At 48.0% G+C, this 12,544-nt stretch overlaps 1 non-coding gene across 1 annotated transcript; it reads left to right on the plus strand.

The window, feature by feature from the left end:
• Nucleotides 1–251: 251 nt before the first annotated feature.
• LOC112058929 (U2 spliceosomal RNA) lies at nt 252–446 on the plus strand. Its single transcript, XR_002888103.2, has one exon. It is a non-coding gene; the product is annotated as a U2 spliceosomal RNA (small nuclear RNA).
• The last annotated feature ends 12,098 nt before the right edge of the window (nt 447–12,544 follow it).

Below are 12,544 nucleotides of genomic sequence, written 5' to 3' on the forward strand. Positions count from 1 at the left end.
CAGCGCTGCGAGCGAGCGTGCAGCGCTGCAGGCGCTGATTACACTGGCGCTTTACAGCGCTGCACTCGCTGCGCTCAGGGGGTTGGTTTTTCACACCCCTGAGCGCAGCAAGTGCAGCGCTGTGAATTGCCAGTGTAGCCAAGGCCCTTGTCTCTCTAATATTTTGGGACAGACACAACTACAACAACAATGTCTACAAGAATAAATTTCAAATTGAAAATTAATAAATAATACCTATCTCTTACATAGTACTCGCTTCTCAGCTCTCTGTGAGCTGAGGGGTGAAAACATTATCTACTATCTGTTCTTATCAGTTTAATATGTGATATGTCCTTAATTTGAGGACTGTATATTAAATTGATTTTTGAAACGGGGATGGAATAGGAGCTTGCTCTGTCCACCCTATGTATTGACCTGGCATCCGATGAAGTGGGTATTCACCCACAAAAGTTCATGCTCCAATACGTCTGTTAGTCTATAAGATGCCACAGGACTCTTTGCTGCTTTTACAGATCCAGACTAACATGGCTACCCCTCTGATACATAGTACTTTTTATCAGTAGATCTCAAAGTGCCTTACAAAGGACATCAGTATCATTATCTCCAAGTTACAGATAGGGAAACTGAGTAACAAATAACTAAGATATTTAGGGACCTAATTCTAAATGTCTAAATGAGGATCTGAGCCTTTGCCTCTTTGTCACTCAATTTTCCTATCTGTAAAATGGGGATAATGATACTTGGAGAACCTGGCCAAAATGACTTGTCCAACATCTCAAAACCACCGTCTTTAAAGGTAAGCCCAAAAGTCACTTACCTTTAAGCCACTTGGAAACCTGAAGTCCCTCCACCCACCTGGTGCTAGTTTCTGGGAAGACTCTGGACTTTGTTTTAGGAGTTGCCCCTTAAGTGTTTCTTACAACTATCTTGAGAGAAGGGTGTGTTCACACATCAGTCTGAATGAGATTTTAACTCAACCCATAGGAAGGTTTCACCCAGGTCATAACAATTATAGGGAAAAGGAGAAGCACCATTTAAATGGTTTTCATCTCTCTCTCACACTCTCTTTCTCACCCAAATGGCACAATAATTTGTTGGATAATAGAGTTTGAGTACAAGACCTGATGTCAGGAATGATGTCTAGAACTACTTTATTTACTATATATACACATTACCAATTCATATTTTACAGGAAAAGATCACCACAAAGTATCATGGTGACATCCACAATCAGGCTACTGGCACTAATTAGACCTTATTATCATCAGGAGGTAAGACCTACCCTTAGTGCACATTCCACAGTACTGATTGTGACACTGACCACTCCTTGACTATTAGCAAAGTGAAAATATATTCTACTATGAACTTGCTTATTATTGGATGCCCCTCCTGGATGGAAAGATTTGGGTCGTCTAGCTGGTAGAGGGCACATCCATCCAAAGGACACTAGGGATTAGGAACAGGAAGTGAGACAAAGGATTAGTGTGCATGTTTGTGTGCATGCATGCAAGCAAGCAGCTGCCTGGGAAATAGCCTTGTGATAGGGGAGACTAAGTAGCAGAGTCTAATAGGCAGCAGTTGTAGGTATAGCCAGATAAGCATGACCAGGATGATTGGCCTTAGAGTTCCCAGGGAAGGGACTGAGAGCTGAGTTGGAGTAGGGCTGAAAAGGAGAAAGCAGAATGATAGAAGCAGTTCTGTGGTTTCCAAGGGACCGTATAATATGCCGAATACCAGGTTTATAATGGCGCCAGTAGTGGCATGGCACCTGGCCCAAGCTCTGAAGGGGCCCTGGCCCGGCCCTGCCTGCTCCACTTGGGCTGCACTCCAAGGCCCTGCCAGCTCTTCTCCACCCCAGCCCCTGCCCACCACTTGCTCCTGTTGGGTCACAGGCCGGCCGAGGGCTCCTCTCTGCCCTCTGGCCCTGCTCACTGGCTCCTCTCCGCCTCCTGACCACAGCTGGGGCTGAGAGATCTGGAACCTGGTGCCGCCTGCCTGGGGCTGCTGACCTCCCCCCACAGCTCCATGCCACTGGGGACTGACCCCTTCTCCCCTTCCTGAGCTCTGCATGCCATGGCCAGGATCTGGGGTTGACCCCTCCTACCCTCCCCAGCTCCACATGCCATGGCCAAGGCTGACCCCACCCCCGAGCTCTGCACACCACTGCCAGGACTGGGGCTGACCCCTCCCCCACTCCAGCTCCCCAAGCCATTGCCAGGAGCTGGGGCTGACGTCCCCCCCCCACACACACCCCCGAGCTCCCCACACCAGTGCCAGGGGCTGACGCCCCCCCACTCCCTAGCTCCCCGTACCATTGCCAGGGGCTAGCCCCCAAACCCGCCAGCTTCATGCAACCTGAGGCTGGGCCTGACCCTCCCAAGCCCCACTACCTGACACCTTGCATCGCCAACCCCCCACACACGTTCCTCCACGCCCTGCTAGGGGGGCACACCTGACATTTTTGGTAAACTGGGCATTTGTTCATTTGCTCTTGCCAACTGATTACTTGGCAAGAGCAAACAGGACAAATGCCTGTTTTTGTCAAAAGAAAGTTAGGATGGCCAGGACAGAGCTTAAAAAGGGGATGTTTGGTCACCCCACTTCCAGGCAAGTGAGTCCTGAGGGAGCCCAGCTGGAGCGAGGGCAGACCCTGGCCTGCCTGATTGTGCCACTCCTGAGAGGCCAGAGCGATTCCCTGCCCCGGCACTGGACCGGCCCCGGCCACGCTGCCAGCGCAGCCTGGCAGACGCAGTCACCTCCCAGCAGGGCTGGTGAGTGTGGCCGGGGCGCATGGTGTGAGGGAGTGGGTCTCTGTGTGAGGCGGTGTGGCTGCTGGGCAGTGGGGGAGGTTTGTGTGTTTTGGGTGCTAGGCAGTGGGAGGTCTGAGTGGAGTGCTGTGTAGTTGTGGTGGTGGAGCTGTGGGGAAGTGCATTGGGCACTAGTGGTGGGGCTATGGGGGGGATGCTGGAGGGGGCGGTGGTGTGCAGGGCGCTGTGCATTTCTGGTGGAGGGGCTGTGGGGGGGGGCTGCAGGGCATAGCAGTTCTGGGGGATGCTGGGCATAGGGAATTGGAGGCTGTGTGGCACGGCATGGGCCCAACCCCGAGGGGAAGGGGCACGCTGGCAGTACAGGGCTGGGTGGGCCAGTGTGCATCTGGTAACTGCCGGTTTATATGTAGTGCCCTTGCACTGGGCTGCGCGGGGCCACTCAAGACATGCCATGCCCAATTGCCCCTGGCCAGCCCCTCACTCCAGGGACCAACCTCCCCAGGCCGTGCTCCATTGACCCCGTGGGGGCCCACTAATATGTTTGGTGCCAGACCCACAAAAGGTTAATCCAGCCCTGCATATGCCATTTTGGGAATAGGAGCATAATGCACATCACCCCATATGCCAGAAGCTGTGGGGAGGGAGGTGTAGAAGCTAGTTGGCTCTATATAGCTGGGGAAATCCCCAGCATGGAGATTGTGGGTTGTTTTCACTTCCTTAACCCCTAAGTATTAATTGTGGCCTTTTTTTTTCACCTTTGTGAAATATGCTCAGCCCTAAGACTGAACACAACAGGTCTGTAGGTTTGTTCCATTATATATCCTATCTCTGCTGTTGAAATATTGCATTGTTAGAGGCCATTTCCATTGAAATATTTGCCAAAACTCCCCTTAAGTACAGTGGTTCCATTCAGAATCACCATCTACACAGAGGTATATTTCAGTGATGATCCCACGTTTTCCCTTTCTTCACTGCTAGGCAATCCAAAGACATTGGACTGTTCCACACTTGAAAATACAAGTGTCTTTACTTTACTCTCTCTGACCTTGCTACTTGGTAGGTTGGAAACTTTTTCTGTTTGGTTTTTTGTAAGACTGTTTCACAGTCTGAGTAATGTGGGTCACTAGGCTTCCCGTTCCCACTTCAGTAATGTTTATTGTATTCAAACGTATGTGTGTCTAGTTCGGTGTTCACATTTGCAGCTCCTGCATGCATTCTATCCGCTTCTTCACTGCATTTGCAAGTGCTGTCTGCTCTTTCTTCTCAGCTCACCTCCTTTTACCAATGGTACGTCCACTCTGCTCAAGTGCTCTTACTGAAGCACTACAAGATGGCATCTTTCACTTGTCAGGAAACAGGATATTTAGGGTCAAATGAATAATCTTGACATTTGTTTCCCTTTTGCCTTAGATATTTTACAATAGTTTTATGAATCTCAGATATTATACATTTATTGGACTTTGTGAATGTCTTAAATATTATTTACCTGCTATGTGTAATGGCCCCCAAAGAGGTGTCTGGCCATTAGAGATCCTGACACCCACCCCCCCACCCCCCCCGGTCTGGTTCTAATGATCCAAACAATGAGGTTCCACCATTTCCCTTGGTAGACTTTTGCACGGTGCATGGTAATAGACCCCCTCCACGTTAGGGATGTTTTTACTAATATGCATCCTACATTTCCTTTGCTTCATTTCTTCCCATTCTAATTATATTCTCTTGGACCACCTTAAAACTTCTATTCTGTCTCTAGGTAAGAATATGCAGTACCATAGCACACATCTTTGTCAAGCTGATCATAAATATCCTGATTTTGTAAAAACAAACAAACACATGAATCAGAATCTCAGAGTTTGAACCCAGCTCTGGAGGCTACAGAATGCTCCAGTCACCTCTTAACCTGACTACTGCAACATCCTCCTTTCTAGTTTCCCCTCTCTATTCCCATCCAAGTGCTGCCACTAGAACAATTTTATTTTTTCACCATTTCAGACATGTCTCCTTCATTCTTGAATCTGTACATCTGCTTCAGTTCATTTTCCTCATTTAGTCTCTCTCTTTACCTGTAAGGTCCTCTGGCTGCATCTATACTCATAAACCATTTCCTGCATTACACCCAAGCCTCACAGTTAGCCCCTGTGTCTCCTTCTACTGCTACAGACCTATTCAGTAAAAACAGGTCAGGCTGCCTAAAAGTAGGTCTATGCTGTGTTTCTAACCATTTTTTAAATAAGCTTAGCTGAAAACCAGTTAGCCAATTTTCCCAATGTAGATAGGCCCGGCCCCGTAGAATGAAATATCTAGGCACAACAAGGTCCATTAAGTAGCCCAGAGCTGTGTTATCAGGAGAGAGGGAGGGGGGATGACTTTTGTGGGTTTGTCAAACCTTTATTTGTTCATGTTTGTTTTGTATTTAATAGGCTTACATCTGTGTCTTTGCTCTTTAGAGCACTGTACTATACACTGAAATGGATGGTTCCTTTCAGCAATTAAACAAAGCCAATAACCTGAAAGGAACCATAGCTCAAAAGCACAATCTTGACCTCTGATTGACCTTGATATTTACAAGGAAAAAGAACTTTTCTTTTAACAGACAAAACAAGTCAGTGAGCCAGGAAGAACTAGAAGAAAATGGTTGTGTTGCTTTTTAATTACTTTGTTTAAACCAACATAGTACATGGTTTACAATACTTCATTTCAATGTATTAGCGCTTGGAGGTGATTTAATGCCTGTTTATAATTCAGACAATTCTTGAAATAAACAAGTGAATGCTTGGAAAATGGATGAAGCTGGTCTGCTGGAGACATCATTAAACACATCTCTGAAAAGCAAAACATGGGCATACTATACTTAAATGCTTTTTCCTCCTACCTTTGGCTGTATTTCAAGAATTTTACCTAATGATGTATATTCAAAAGTAATGTTGCATTATAAAATTGGCTGAATGTTTAAAATTGTCTAATACCTATAACACGTAGGGTATTGCTTTGGACATAGAAAGGTCAGTTCTTCAGGGTTTTTCCCTCCCACTTTTAAAAACTGTTTAGCCTTTAAAAACAGGGAGTGAAAGAGAAAGGAGAAAAGGCAAAAGAGAGGAGGTGGTACCATTACACTAGACTCCCTAGCTGGAATCTAATTTAAACCTGCTACAGGCAGCTTTAATTTATGCTGACTTTTTTGTGATGATGGAGGGGAGAATTGTTTAAAATGAGGAACTTTTACACTTGTCCAAAATGTTCCTATAGTCCCAGGTAACTTATTCACTCCTCCCTGCACTTTTGGTGGGGGGGTGAGAGGATTCACACTTTGCCTTATGTAGCACCCACAGATCTGGATTTAAGCATGATTTCCATTCCCTTGTGAAAAAATTTGGAGGCTGTGTTAGTAGGTAAAGATACCTTAAGTGGCTGCTACTCAGTGCAGACATTGCCCACCTTGTTTTCCACCCCTCTGTTCCCTCCGCTGCTTTTCATTGCCCCATGTGTCATCTTCCCTTCCTCAATCTCTGTACTTTCCGCTGAAGACTCTTACCCCAAATGTACTGTGTAGCACTTTCACATTTGCAGATTTCCCTCTCCCTTTCCTCCCTGGTAACCACCTCCGTCCCTTGCAGATGCTTTCCCTTTTACCCTACCTCTTCCCTCATGCTTCATCTTCCCAAAGGGTCTTTCACTCCCTCAGCCCTACCTCCCATCTGTCTGTCTATCTAAGAATTTTATATTGCCCCTGCTCCCATCACTGTAGTACCTGAGAACCTTCCATTTAAAATCAGTAGCAATAGTGAAGTCCTTAGTGGACTTCACGGAGTCTTTGGCACTTGTCTCTCTCTCTCTCTCTCTCTCTCTCTCTCTTTTTTTTTTTTGGTTGGGTGGGAGGAGTTGTTTTTGTTTGTTTTTTCCGGGAGTCAGTAGAATTTGGGGAATAGAAGTGGAGTTTGTATTGTGAGCATCACTTGCGGAGGAAAAGCATCCTCAAAGACCAAGTTTTTAGCAATGTTTCCTAAAGATGGATAGACAGTGAGTTCATCTGATCTCTGCTGGAAGATTGTTCTGTAGCCAGAGACCCTTTACTGAGGATGCTTTGTCCCCAGCTCTCATATCCTTAATTCTGGGTTTTGTTACCAGCATTGCCCCCAGAGGAATGCAGCTGTCACAGTGATTAATAGGTCAAACTTGAGTCTGATGTAGCTGGGGCTTGATCTATTAATTGCTTTGAAAATTAGGACCAAGGCCTTAAAATGGCATTAGAAGCTGTCTTGGAGCCAGTAGAGGGACTTGAACACAGGTCTCATGTGCTCATGGTGACCCGAGCCACTGTAAAGGTGGGCAACCATATTCTGTACCAGATGGACCCTGTGCATAGTCTTGACATTCAGCTGCAGATTTACAGTAATCCAGTCTGCAGCTGACAAATGCATGGACTACTGTGGCCAGGTCACTTTTGAGAGGAAAGGACAAAGCTTCCTAGCAAACTGGAGGCGAAAGAAGGCATTTTTGGAAACTGATACTACCTAGTCATCCAACCTTAGTGATGAGTCAGACATGAGTGCAAGGAACTAGACTAGATGACCTCTCAAGGTCCCTTCCAGTCCTAGGATTCTATGACTCTGAGGCTTTGGACCACTCTGAGAAATGGAGACTGTATAATTTTGATGAGATGTGGATACAACATCTTGGCCAGCTCTTTGAAGTGCTTCCCCTTTCCAACCAGCATCACTTCAGTCTTGCCTTGGTTCAGCTTGAGCCAGCTGTTCTACAACCAAGAGCTAATTTCCTGTAGGCATGCTAACATTTTAGTAGTGGTGATGGTTGCATCAGTTAAAAATGAGATATATAGTTGAGTGTCATCAGCATACCATTGGCAACTAACCCCATTGCATTTCACAGTCTCTCCCAGAGGTCTCAATAAATATTGAAGAGAAGCAGGTAAAGGCAATGTGTAGGGAGGATATGGGGGGGTCAAGTGCCCCCCAGAAGGGTTCTGTCCTTGCAAAGTCAGTGTGAAACAGGACTGGCTCCTGGCTTAGCCATTCCTTCAGGGTCTGGAAGGCCCTCCTGCAGTCCTCGGACCACTCCGTGGCCAAGAGTTCTTCATGAGGTCCGAAAGGGGGACAGCTAGGATGGTGAAATCTGGTACAAAGCATCAATAGTACCCTACTAGCCTGAGGAAACTGCCTTACCTGCTTCTTGGTCATATGGATGGGGCAGTCTCTCAGGGCTTGTACCTTGTCCATCAAGGGGCACGCCTGACCCTTTCCCACCATATACCCCAAGTATGTCTCTTCTTCCTCCCAGGATCCACCCTCCCACTCTTTCCTCGACCACCTCCGCCCCTTCCAATCAGCCTAGTCTTGGCTAACCTCAGACCGTTGGGTGCTTGAAGTAATATCCTCAGGTTACACCCTGCAGTTCGTGGCCAACCCTCCCTCCCCGTCCCACTTCAAGGACCCTTCTCACGAGCAACTCCTCGTCCAAGAGGTTGAGAACCGCCTGCGCCTGGGAGCGGTGGAGGAGGTCCCTTGAGACATGTACTCCTGCTACTTCCTGATCCCAAAAGTGAAAGGGGGCCTCAGACTCATCTTGGGCCTGCGTCATCTCAACAAGTCTCTCAAGAAGATGAAGTTTCGCATGGTCTCCCTGGCCTCCATCATCCCCTCCCTGGGTCCAGAAGGGTGGTACGCCCCCTCGACTTGAAGGATGCTTATTTCCACATTTCCATTTTCCTGGGGCACAGGCACTTCCTTCATTTTACGCTGGGCCAGCGCCATTTCCAATTCACAGTATTGCCATTCAGTCTCTTGTCAGCCCCGAGAGTGTTCACGAAGTGCATAGCACCAGTGGCTGCTTACCTGAGGCACTGGGTGTTCAAATTTACCCCTACCTCGACAACTGGCTAATAAAGGGTTGGTCCTGAGATCAGGTGCGGCAGCATCTCAATCTGGTTTGTTCCACCTGTCACAACCTGGGGCTGTTAATAAATGAGAAAAAGTTGACCTTAAGTCCAGTGCAACACATAGAGTTCATTGGAGCAGTCCTCAACTCTACTCAGGCCAGAGCCTTCCTCCCTGAGGCTCAGTTCCAAGCCATGGTGGACCTCATCTTATGCATGCAAGCCCATCCTCTCACATGCCTGCGATTGTTGTGCCACATGGCAGCCTGCATGTAACCACGTGTGGCTCCGTCTCAGGTCCCTGCAGGTATGCCTGGCATTGGTCTATGTACCCAACAGACAGAGCATGGACCACGTGGTCAGAGTCCCTGACCACGTACTGTCATCACTCATCTGGTGGCAGAATCCTGCATTAGTGTTGGGGGGGTGGGAGTTCCCTTCGTGGCTCTGTCCCCATCAGTGACCCTCATCTCTGATGCCTTGAACCTGGGGTGGGGAGCCCACCTGGGTGATCTCAGCACGCAAGGCCATTGATCGAGTCATGATTGCTCCCTACACATCAACATCAGGGAGCTCAGAGAGGTTCATCTGGCCTGCCAAGCCTTTCTACCTTACATAAAAAAGCCGGGTGGTCGAGTTCTGTGATGGACAATACACTGGCTAGGCGGAGCCAGATTGTCTGGCCTTTGCCAAGAAGCTCTCAGGCTCTGGGTCTTCTGTGTATAACACGGCATCCATCTCATAGCCACACATCTACCTGGGGCCAGGAATGCTTTGGCAGATTGCCTCAGGTCGCTGACTTTCTCATCTCTCCACGGGTGGTCCCTCAATCCAGAAGTGGTCGTCATCTTCCAGAGGTGGGGGATTCCAGGCAGAACAGAAAATGCCACATTTTCTGCTCAATTTGGGGGAATCAAGAGAGGCTCCCTGTTGGACGCTTTTCTACTCCTGTGGTCGGTGGCTCTGTTGTATGCCTGTCCCCCAGTGCCTTTAATTCACAGGGTCCTCACGAAGCTCAAGCAGGACAGGGTGAAGGTGATCCTCATAGCGCCGGCTTGGCCGCACCAGCACTGGTTTGACATGCTTCTGGACCTCTCGGTGGCTGTCCTTTTACAGCTACTGCTCAGGCCAAACCTGCTGTCCCAAAACCGGAGCAGTCTTCTGCATTCGAACCTGGCGGCGCTGCACCTGATGGCTTGGCTGCTGCATGGTTAAATGCGGAGGAGCCGCAGTGCTTGGACGGTGTCCAACAGGTCCTGTTGGGCAGCAGAAAGCCCTCCATGAGAGCGACCTACCTGGCCAAATGGAAACGGTTTGCTTGTTGGACCTCAGATAAAGGCATTCAGCCTGAGTGGGCCTCATTGCAGTTAATCCTGGACTACCTTCTGCATCTCAAGCTTGAAGGCCTGTCCCTTTCATCTATCAAGGTCCACTTGGCCGCTATTTCGGCCTTCCATCAGCCGCTTGAGGGTAGCTTGATTTTCGCCCAAGACATGACTGCCCGGTTCCTCAAGGGCTTTGAGCACCTCTATCCACACATCAGGAAATGCGTCCCTCAGTGGGACCTGAATCTTGTGCAGTCGCGGCTCATGGGGCCTCCCTTCGAGCCTCTGGCTTCCTGCTCTCACCTCCTTTCCTGGAAGGTCATGTTCTTGATTGCAATACATCTACCCACCAGATCTCTGAGATTAGGGCACTTACCTCAGAACCACCCTATGCGGTCTTTTACAAAGACAAGGTCCAGCTGCAGATTCACACGGCTTTCCTGCCCAAGGTAATCTCACAGTTTCATATGGGCCAGGACATTTACTTGCCTGTCTTTTTTCCAAAGCTGCATAAGTTGGAGGATCGTAGGTTGCATTCCCTAGACATCAGGAGGGCACTAGCCTTCTACTTTGAAAGGACCAAGCCATTCTGCAAGTCGACACAATTGTTTGTCGCGGTGGCCGACAGGATGAAAGGTTGTCCAGTGTCCTCTCAAAGAATTTCATCTTGGATCACTGCCTGAATTCACTGCTGCTATGGTCAGGCACAGGTGCCACCTCCGGCAACTGTCACTGCCCACTCAACCAGGGCACAACCTCTTTGGCAGCTTTCCTAGCCCAAGTGCCTATCCAGGACCTCTGTAGGATGGCCACCTGATCGTCCGTCCAAACACTGATGTCCCATTATGCACTTACCCAGCAGGCCTGGGATGATGCTGACTTCGGTAGAGCAATACTGCAAGCTGCTAGTCTGTGAACTCTGAGCCCACCTCCATTGATACTGTGATGGGTTGGATCACAGAAACCCCCTTGGGAGCTGCCACCTGATGTGCAAAGACTATCCCTGCTCCTGTTTTCCCTGCCAGCTCAGGACTCCAGCACCCTGTCTTGCTGAGCCAGACACTCCCGTCTGCTCCAATACAGACCCAGGGTCTGAATCACTTGTCCCAAAGCTGCAAGTTTACCTGAAAACAGCTCACAGAAGTGTGCTTGTCTTTAGCACTCAGATGCCCAACTCCCAATGGGGTCTAAACCCAAATAAATCTGTTTTACCCTGCATAAAGCTTATGCAGGGCAAACTCATAAATTGTTCACCCTCTATAACACTGATAGAGAGATATGCACAGTTGTTTGCTCCCCCAGGTATCAATACATACTCTGAGTAAATTACTAAATAAAAAGTTATTTTATTAAATACAGAAAATAGGATTTAAGTGGTTCCAAGTAGTAACAGACAGAACAAAGTAAGTCATCAAGCAAAATAAAATAAAATGCGCAAATCTATGTCTAATCAAACTAAATACAGATAAGTTCCTCACCAGTTCCAGAATGCTCCCTTTTACAGGCTGATCTCCTTTTAGCCTGGGTCCAGCAATCACTCACACCCTCTTTAGTTACTGTCCTTTGTTCCAGTTCCCTTCAAGTATCCTGGGGGTTGGAGAGGCTCCTTCCTTAGCCAGCTGAAGACCAAATGGAGGGGTCTCCCATGGGTTTAAATAGACTCTCTCGTGGGTGGAGACCCCCCTCCTCCCTCCTATGCAAAGTCCAGCTCCAAGATGGAGTTCTGGAGTCACATGGGTGAGTCACATGTCTCTGCATGACTCAGTCTTTACAGGCCGAAGCCATTGTCCACATGGTATCTTGCATGTCTCCAGGAAGACTTCTCATGTGGATTGGAGCATTCCAAGATGCATTGTTCCCCAAGTGTTTCCTGATCTGGTACTTAACCAAGCAAATTCCTTCCTAAAGAAGCTGACCAAATGCCTCACAAAGCTTACTTAGAAACCAAGCAAGCATTCAGCCCATATTCTTAACCTCAAGTAGAAAATGATATACATGTACAAATAGGATGAATAGATATAGTAGACCATAACCTTTACGGAGATATATTACATGGAACAGGCAGCACGAAACATATTCCAGTTATGTCATACATACATTTATAAGCACCCCTCCCCCCATAAAGCCTCATGGGGTACACTGTCACAGATACTGCTTGTGAATCACCTAGAATGGAATCAACATGAGCAAGCACTCAAAGAAGAAACAGTTATCTACCTTTCGTAACTGTTGCTCTTCAAGATGTGTTGCTCATGTCCATTCCATTACCTGCCTTTCTACTCCTCTGTTGGAGTTGCCGGCAAGAAGGAACTGAGAGGACATAGGGTCAGTGATGCCTGTATATCAGTGCATGGGCGTGGCGCTCAAGAGGGTGCCAAAGCCGACCCTACAGATAATGCTAAGGCAGAAATCTCCAGCGGCTGTGCATGTGGGTGTGCACATACCCAGAATAGAATGGACATGAGCAACACATCTCAAAGAACAACAATTATGGAATGTAGGTAACCGTTTTTTCTCCTGGGATGGCTGGGTCCTGGGTATCTTCCAATAGCCTTTCGTCA

Source organism: Chrysemys picta, chromosome 3 (assembly GCF_011386835.1).
Source record: "Chrysemys picta bellii isolate R12L10 chromosome 3, ASM1138683v2, whole genome shotgun sequence".
Classification (NCBI taxonomy): Eukaryota; Metazoa; Chordata; order Testudines; family Emydidae; genus Chrysemys; species Chrysemys picta.